An 8,714-nucleotide genomic window follows, 5' to 3' on the forward strand; every position below is an offset into this window, starting at 1 on the left:
TACTTAGACGGACTTGATTGACCTGAGGTTGAGCATGAGGCTCTTAATGCATTTATAGCCCTTTGTGGTGGTCCTATTGAAACGGACTTGATGAATGCACCGACAGATGAATGTGTCCATAAGCATTATGGTGGTCCTATTGAGACGGACTCGATGGACACATGGTTGCTGATGATGTGAGGACGAACTTTGTAAGTTCTTAATGATTTCGATACCTGTATGTTGGGTTTATGTCTACACTGAGATAGACTGGAAGAAATCACCTACGTGAGTGCGAGGGTGGAAGGTCGCCTTTAGTGGAAGACAAGCAACAATCTTCTTAGAACTAGACCCAAGGTATTTTCAAGGCCTACTTAATGAACATAAACGAATCGAAGAGAACGTAGAATTCAACGGGTATCGTATCTTATTATGGGGGTCTCAGCCAAGAATCACCAAGTTCAAGAGTAATTTCACTTAGGTGTTTTATTTTTGGTTCTTGCCCCACTCCACTATGTGTCAATTCAAATCGAAAGATATTGAACACTTAAGGACATGTCCCACTTTCGCTCAGTATTCAAGAGTATTTGATAGCCATTATTGTTGGATTTATTTCACCTTTTGTTTGTGTGAAATTATTTGAGGGTGAAGCTCGCCCACTTGTAGCTGGTCAAGACTCTTTGTCTTCTAGCTAACACTTGGGTGGGCTCCACCTCTTTTTGAAAGATGGCAATCAAAGCCATTTCTTTCCATAATTCAGTAAACAACCAAGTCCAATAGAAAAGATCCACACACGCGCGACAGGCAAGCTTTAGGCAATGAGCCCGTGCCTCCGGGCGCTCAAAGTTGATGGCTTTGACCAAATCAGTTTTGAGTTTATCTCTAACTGATCTCTTGGGGTTAACTTTTTTGAGTTTATCTCAAGCTCTCTATCACGTTTCCTAGTCGGTTTAGTCTTCCTTTATTGCTATACTAGGGTATAGCCCGTGCCTCCGGCACGGACAAATTTATTAAGCACTACATGATGCAAATTTGATAGTAAGTACGAAGCACATTTTGCTTTAGTTGCCTCACCTTGATTAAAGAATCCTTGATACCTTCTCTTCTCTCCATTTAAACATTATGATCAATTTCATATATAGTGAATTTTATATTAGTCAGTTCCTCAAACAAAAGCACCTATCAATTCCATGAAGAGGTAGGTTATATTGAAATCAATATTTACAGAACCCATTAAAGATACAAACAACATCTATTTTGTCAAACGAAAGTTACACTAAAAACTATAAGTTAGTAAAATATAAAATCACTGATAGTCTTCTCGTCCTGAAATTTGTTCAAATACTTTCTGATACCCGAATAATTGGACATACTTGTAGTCAGATTTGTGTCGAGCATATTCAAGCAGATGGACTGAAGAATCACATCTCACCATCCCGAGGAACCCCACTTAGCAATATGTATGTGATAACCCCCATCACTCAGCCAACAGCTCTTGGTTGGAGTGGCAGGAGGTTAAGTTTTCCACCTTCTATGTGGTTGGTTCGAGGCACACTGAAAGTAAAAAAACACCCATCACTCAAGCATCACATGCTAAACCACAATACCCACGTAACACTACTGAGGGCAACATAATGACTACCAACCACATCAGAAGAAGTTTCCCTTGAAACTGCAAATTAGAAATAACAAGTTAGATTTCAATACAGATTATATAATATCATCAATATCTGAAACCTAGAGCTAGCATATGAGAGTACCAGTAAGCATACAAGAAAGAATATAAATTCTGTTGAAACTTGGTAGGCATATAATTTGGTGGACGGACAAAACAGTAATTCACATATTGGTTGATAAGATTTCTTCATCGAGCAAATTGAGATTGCAATAGTTTACATTTCTAAACTGGGTGATACAACTATCACAACAGTAAAAAACTAAAACAGGCATTGTACTATAGATTTTTTCCTCTATAGGTCATATAGATTTCTTTTTTGTTCGGAAGTGCTATAGAAGGGTTATTGTCACTGACTTGTGATAGAAATATATATGATACTTTAAATTTCTCATATTTTATGAACAACGACCTGCTCTAAATTTTTCTTCCTTACAATTGATAGAAAGGAAACAAAAAAATATAAAAACATTCAATTTGACCAACCCTGCTTGAATAATAGGTCATAGGTTTGATTCTCACAGGAAGTCGAATCCATAGTTATTAAACTTGGGTGAGTTTCAAAATTGGGTTTTACCTTCTCCAATTTTTGGAAAGAACCAGCTTTGAGAGGGAATCATCATTAAATGGCTTCGGCAGCAACAACAATGAGCCAAACAGGCCACCAGTCAAGAACTTATTCTCCTTGAAGATGTTTCCATTATTTTGAAGCCCCTCCTATGACGGCAGTAGAAACAAATAACAAACTACTATGCAATATATTTCTAATGTACGCAAACTACATGAATATAGATTACATCAAACTAACTACAAATGTATGCAAACTACTTTTGAGCAACGACTCCGACAAACTACACCACATTTGGATGTCGCACCTTCTCTACCAATGTCAACTCAAGTTTGAAAGCATTTCTGCCCAAGATAAGAAAATATTATAAACAGTTGTCTATAACAGGCAAATTTGGTAACACAATCAGTGGAACAACTTTAAGAGAAACCATCCATATCTATGTTGAAAAGCACAGAACACATATTCAAAATGTTGAAACATAAAAGTGATATGGGTAGTCCTAATTGGATGGAAAGCGTAAGGTTCCATCTTCTCCCTTTCAAATAGCAAATGCAAATATGCTCGCTAGAGGGGTAACGGAAAGCTATTAACAAAAACCACCGCTAACTCCATAAGTATTATGCGTCGAAAACTTATGAAAACAACATTAGCGCTCCAGAGGGAGCCTATTGTAGGTGTGATGCACAACTACAGAACAACCAATATAAGAAAGAAGGGAAATATTAAGTACGTAAATTACATCTGGATCAGTGTAGCCGTCCTTATCAAGTATCTTGACAACAACCTTTGTCCCATTCCATTTAGCTGTTTGATATGAATTCTGCAACAAAACAGACGCCTTCAATCCATCTTCAAAAGTAGCTTAGGGTGATGCTTGAATTATAATTAGTACGTGTATTCAATTATGATAAAAACAGCAAATAAAGTAATTCACTAAATGATTTTATGTATTGAAAGAAATGAGATCATGCCTTTGAAATACCATTACCCTTCCGTAGTTGTAGGTCTGATGGATTAAGCTCGTACTCAAGAACTTCTCCAGGATTTGCTACAGTCATTGGTGTTTTCCTGAACTTCTACAAGGTATCATGAGAAACATTTAAGAACCAAAGCTAAGTGGAATTTGTTTTCCATTTCGGGAGGGCAGAAAAAAAAATATAAGAGAAGTTTGAAGCATTACCGGAACTTTGGCTCCTCGAGCACTCAATATATTATAAATTTCTGAGTTCCCATAGACCTTGGCATCCGCTGCAGCCTATCAGGAGGAGAAACTCCTTTACAAATATTGTAATGACGTACAAATATCATGTTGAAGATATTTAACGTAATTGCTATTTTCTAATATTCACACAATATTTGTATTTCAACTGCATGGATGTCCCAGCAGTAGATAAAAAAAAAATGGGGCTTTACTCAAATAAAGAACAGGAAAAAAAAAAAAAAAAATAGCAAGAGCTACTTCTTCATCACTTCTGGCAACTCCTTGTGCAAATAGGCAAATTTAATGAATGTTCAAAAGTTAATTAGAGCTAGATGCTTTAGTAATTGAAATATTATTTAGCTGCTAAGAAGGCACAAAAACTACACCGAAAAGCATAAAAAAAAACTTACATTACAAGAACTATGTTATCCTAAGCATTCAACAAAACATTTTAAGGAATATCCTCAAACTATCAAGTTGACATTCCCCAAAGATAAATCAATGATTTAACCGACATAATAACCCTTTTGATTAAGAAATCTGCTTCACGGAATGATCGATTATTCCTTTCTATCCGGAGAGACCGTATGTAATATGTTTTTTAATCACAAAACTCTATTCCTAATCAAAGGGCATTCAAAATCATGTCTCTTCACGTGAGCAAACACAGGAACATGAATGTGCTGCGATGATTAAAGGGGAGAGTATACATAGAATTAGCAGCAAATAAAGACAAACTGGTGACTATATATGCAATAACCTTAAGCAAATAAGATTGAGACTTTCAACTCCCAATAGATGTTCCACTCTCTATAACACAATAACACAATAAGTATTAACATGTACCCAAGCTTAGTCATACATTTCATCAAACACTTAGTGTACAATCAGATTGAGAAACTTACCTCCTTAACAACTCTCCAAGTAAGAAGGTTCAGTGCCAGGTTCAATTGTGTTCCTGTACCAGAACCAAATGAAATTTGATTAGAGCAACAAAAAATCAAAAATCTCAAATCAATATAATGAAACAAAAAAATAATGCAGAAAAGATATCAGCTTAAGAAATTTAACTAAAAGGTGAAACTCTAAATCTGAATCAAACGAAAATAGGCATATAAAAATACAAATGATGTATTTAGATGGGTTTAACTGTTGAAAAGGGTATTTAAATTCCGCTAACGAAACCGAAAAGAGGCGTCTCCATGAATAAGATGCAATAGGAGGAGAACCACCCCTATAATTTCATGTAAATATAATGCAAGAAAGAACAAAAATAGATGAATAAATCTTAATCCATTCCCAATTGCTGATTTCAAATCCATAAGCATGGAAAGGTTATTGAAATGGAAGAAACCCCTAGAACAAAAACATAAAGAGGAGTTAGATATATGATTTACCTGCTCTGTTAACTTTTCCTCGTCCATTTGCAAACTTAATCTGATTCCAGTTGTGGTGAGAATTCCTTTAGAAGAGTGATTCATTAAAACTGAATTCTGTAACCCTAAAAGAGAAATGACCAATAAGTTGGAGAATGAAGATAATTCTGAAACCCTAAAAATTAAATAGTAAGTGGGTAACTTACCTTCAAAAATCCTGCTTAAAGTTCAGAGGAAGGCGAAGAAGCATAAAACCCAAAATTAAGAAAGTCTGTTGTCTACCGTTTTCTTCCCTGTAACCATTTTGCAGCCTCTGGAGAGAGAAATCCCTATTTCTATTAGAGAGATGACAGGAAAAATTGGAAGATGATATACCCCGATAAGCGGGTAAAGATAGAAATCTGATAAAGATTGTAACGATTGCTGAAGTAATATCAATTCGAGAGAGGCGCAGAAGTTATGTCGATTCTAGAGAAGGATGGCCATTGAATATTGACCGAGAAAGAGAAACGGGTTTTCACTTAAAGGGTTGGTAACTAAAACCTAAATGAGTGGGTAAACAAATTATGGTCTTTTGTGGTAGGTAATCCAATGGTCATAATTTGAGATCAAACAAAACTGACGGCTAGATTTATCCAGGGGTTTGTCCCAGTCAGCACACATCCACCTATTTTATTATATAGATATTCTGGTGGAATCAACAGAGAAGACACACCAAAAATTTAGTTACCATCTACACTCACTACAAAAATACGGAGTTACTAGGAAGCCGTCAAAACTAAAAAGGTAACCGTCACAAATACCTAATTGTGAGGGCTTAAGTCCGTCACAAAGAATAAATCCGTCACAATAACTGTCGTCGCTAACATATGTTAATGACGGCTCCAAGGCCGTCATAAAGAAAATATCGTGGCGCGAGGATAGGTCTTACTTTGGTGTCAAATTGGTTGTGACGGCTTGTTTGGTATTAGGTCGTCACAGTTATTTGGCCCCAAATTAATTGCGACGGCTTAGTTGGTATCTGGTCGTCACAAATTGTTTGTCTTTTTTTTTCTAAAATAGGCAGAAACTGAAATATCCAGCTGTAATTTGCAGCTTTTTGTACTACACTTTTTAGCAGTTGTTCCTGCAAGTCGTCCGTTCATCAAAAACCATTAGGAGAAATCACATACAACCATGGAACCGAAATTTATTCATTCATATAAAAAGAACTCGGTAATGGACAACATAAGTTCATATATATATAATAGAATCAAAAGAGTAAATGCACCACATAATATCCTCACTAATCCTGTATTCAACATCACCAGTCACAGGAAGCAGCATATACGTCACAAATAGGCAGTCGTGGGGACTATCTGACTAAGCCGTTAGTCATTGGAAGCAGCAAAAGTTTGAGTTTTTCAGTGATCGACTATCTTTGGTGTGAGCTGGATGGCGCCTTAAGAAGCAAAAGACCTTGACTTTTGGTGATCGGAAGACTTAAAATCTTCGCCATGACAGGATGGAGCCTTTGGGAGCAGCAGAACCTTACAAGTTTTGGTGATAGGAGCGAGGGAACAAACCACTCCGATGACCTGGATGGAGCATAGAATTCTCGATTACGTTCAAGATCAGCTTTCATGTCCGCCAGATGATATTGATGCAACTGCGCGTAAAGAGAACAGTGAGGCCCTATTCGAGAAATAAGAGCATGGTGAGGTAATGTGCAGGAAAGAAGAGAGGTGATTACGAGATGATATTGATGTCCATGATTATGGCTTGTTCATGATAGAGTGTCCCGGATATGATTGATAGATTAACCAGATCAACGAGGGACTCTTTTTCGGCTAAGAATTTCCTGTTCCTTCAAGCGATGTTGGAATCTAGCGAGACGAGCTTGTAGGCTTACTAGACTTGCTGATTTTCGTGAAAGAACAAAACTCAGTTGATTGACTTAGTTGTCTATGTGGCTTCCGGGTTGATCCACTTCCGCCAATAACATCATCTCCTGATTTATTCGAAAATAGAAACAGAGAACGGTAAATATTCGCAACCCAAACTTTTCAAGTAATAACTTAGAGACAGAGAGAGAGAGAGAGAGAGAGAGAGAGAGAGAGAGAGAGAGAGTGATATGGTACTCACTTCACGAACGATTTCCATTGTATCTTCGATTTCTTTTCTATGAGCTGCAACTAATGCGTCTTCTTCCTGCAGTACCAATGGCATACGAGTATATGTAAAACTTCAAACAAGTGTGAACTAACGAATTACGATAAATGTGAAGATTATATATAAATCGAAAATGAAAGGGAGAAAAGTGAAGGTTGGAGTAAATGTAGTATACTGAATTCCTGACCTCAAGAATAGCATTGATTTCTCCGTCATGAGGGGTTTCGGAATCCTTTTGTCAAGCCCCCAACGTTGTTTGAAGAATCAGACGATTTCTGCTGCTTCTAATTGTACTCGTCTAACTGTCTCCGCCACTTTCACTTCTTGAGATGCTTCGGCAGTATAGTCGTACTCGTCAGGAAGCGGCAAAGACAGAAATGATGGTTCCTTAGGTATAGAGGAGCCTGAAGGCTGGTCTTTTCGAGGATTCCCGCTTTTGGACAGACTTTTAACCCTGTTCATTCAGAAATTACATTTTAGTTAGCTTTTTCATCAAACCCCCAAGTATTGAGGTGGTCTAACTAGAGATTTTTACCTGTCGGCGTATCTCAGTGTATTAAGTGTATGTTCACAAGACCCGGCATTTGGAGAAATACAAGAGATCATAACGGTTCGTGAGTTGCCAACAAAGGAATCACGGAGCACCTCTGTCAGTTTGCTTCCACGAAATGGGATATGAATCTGGTCATTCTCAAGAGCTCGGATACACTCCTTTAGGGCCAAAAGGCTCTTGTTGATTTCTGCTCCTTCAATCCTGTAGAATAGGGGAATATTACCAAAACTCTCTACACCACATTTTCTTTTGTCAAAAACAATCTATATTTTCCCTACACAAGGTTGCACGGAGAAAAGCTTTCACAAGTAAGGACATAGTATGTGAGGTTTGGACGTAGTTAGCACTGGTTTATACAAGGAGTCGGAGCCTAAAATAATACTGACTTCTCCTTTTAACCTAGACATACAGAAGATTGGATCTTCTGGCCGAGTTGTGACAATAAGCAGTGTGTGCAAGCCATTCAAGAGAGTTCCTCTTTAGTTCTTATCAGGTCTAAATCAGACGTTCCTCCTCAGGGTTGCTCTACAACTTATCTTTGTCTCCTCCACACAATATTGGGATTCCAAGTATGCAATCTATGAGAATGAAGAAATAACGCAGTACTTACCGTGTTTGCCTATCATTGTCGGTAGTGTCAGCACCACGTTCACTACCTGCAAGATCAATGAAAGATATTTTACCCACAACCTTCCCAGGCTTGGGTTCAATAGTTTCATTCTGCCTTCTAGATTCTTTTACTTCAGCTTGTTTCTTAATGACAAGTTGTAAAATAGCATGAGATCTTGATGATTCCTCATTCGCACCTGTAGATCCAGTACTTCTTGATGCATATCCTCTCTCACTATATATATTCTTTAACAATCTGAACATCTAAGACTTCAAATTCCTGCAGTCCAACTATGCAAACTTGTTGGCGACCATCTTCTCTCATGAGGAGTTTTCTGGCCAACAACATCAAAACATAATATATTAATATGTATTTATCACTTTATCAGCACTTCTTCAGCGAAAATATACATAAGCACTTTTATCCCTATATGCTTATATACTATATCTAGTGACCGCAACGAATAAGAATAGATCAATCACAAAACAAGTTTCTGCAACAAGGTAACAAAGGAGTAATCCACAACATTCGAACTAGCATACCCAAATGTTTAAACCAAAGGTTCTCTCCACCAGAATTACCCAGAAACCCTATCCAT

The 8,714-nt window shown here is 37.4% G+C and overlaps 1 long non-coding RNA gene and 1 pseudogene across 3 annotated transcripts; both read right to left on the reverse strand.

The window, feature by feature from the left end:
• Positions 1-1,211: 1,211 nt before the first annotated feature.
• Positions 1,212-5,188, reverse strand: LOC147535962 (uncharacterized). Of its 2 annotated transcripts, XR_015225783.1 has the most exons (8): positions 5,009-5,188; positions 4,824-4,927; positions 4,332-4,384; positions 3,406-3,480; positions 3,214-3,301; positions 2,965-3,045; positions 2,232-2,566; positions 1,212-1,651 (listed from the first exon to the last, which is right to left on the reverse strand). It is a non-coding gene; the product is annotated as an uncharacterized LOC147535962 (long non-coding RNA). The 2 variants fall into 2 exon arrangements; XR_015225784.1 differs by lacking the exon at positions 1,212-1,651 and having other exon boundaries at positions 2,030-2,566.
• Positions 5,189-5,981: 793 nt separating this feature from the next.
• LOC147535963 (kinesin-like protein KIN-13A) lies at positions 5,982-8,705 on the reverse strand (annotated as a pseudogene). Its single transcript, XR_015225139.1, has 7 exons — positions 8,659-8,705; positions 8,117-8,450; positions 7,489-7,707; positions 7,224-7,407; positions 6,927-6,992; positions 6,535-6,792; positions 5,982-6,450 (listed from the first exon to the last, which is right to left on the reverse strand). The product of XR_015225139.1 is annotated as a kinesin-like protein KIN-13A (transcript).
• Between the last annotated feature and the right edge of the window lie 9 nt (positions 8,706-8,714).

This window comes from Eschscholzia californica, unplaced genomic scaffold (genome assembly GCF_041429995.1).
Source record: "Eschscholzia californica isolate CP2 unplaced genomic scaffold, dmEscCali1.0.p SCAF_5, whole genome shotgun sequence".
Lineage (NCBI taxonomy): Eukaryota > Viridiplantae > Streptophyta > Magnoliopsida > Ranunculales > Papaveraceae > Eschscholzia > Eschscholzia californica.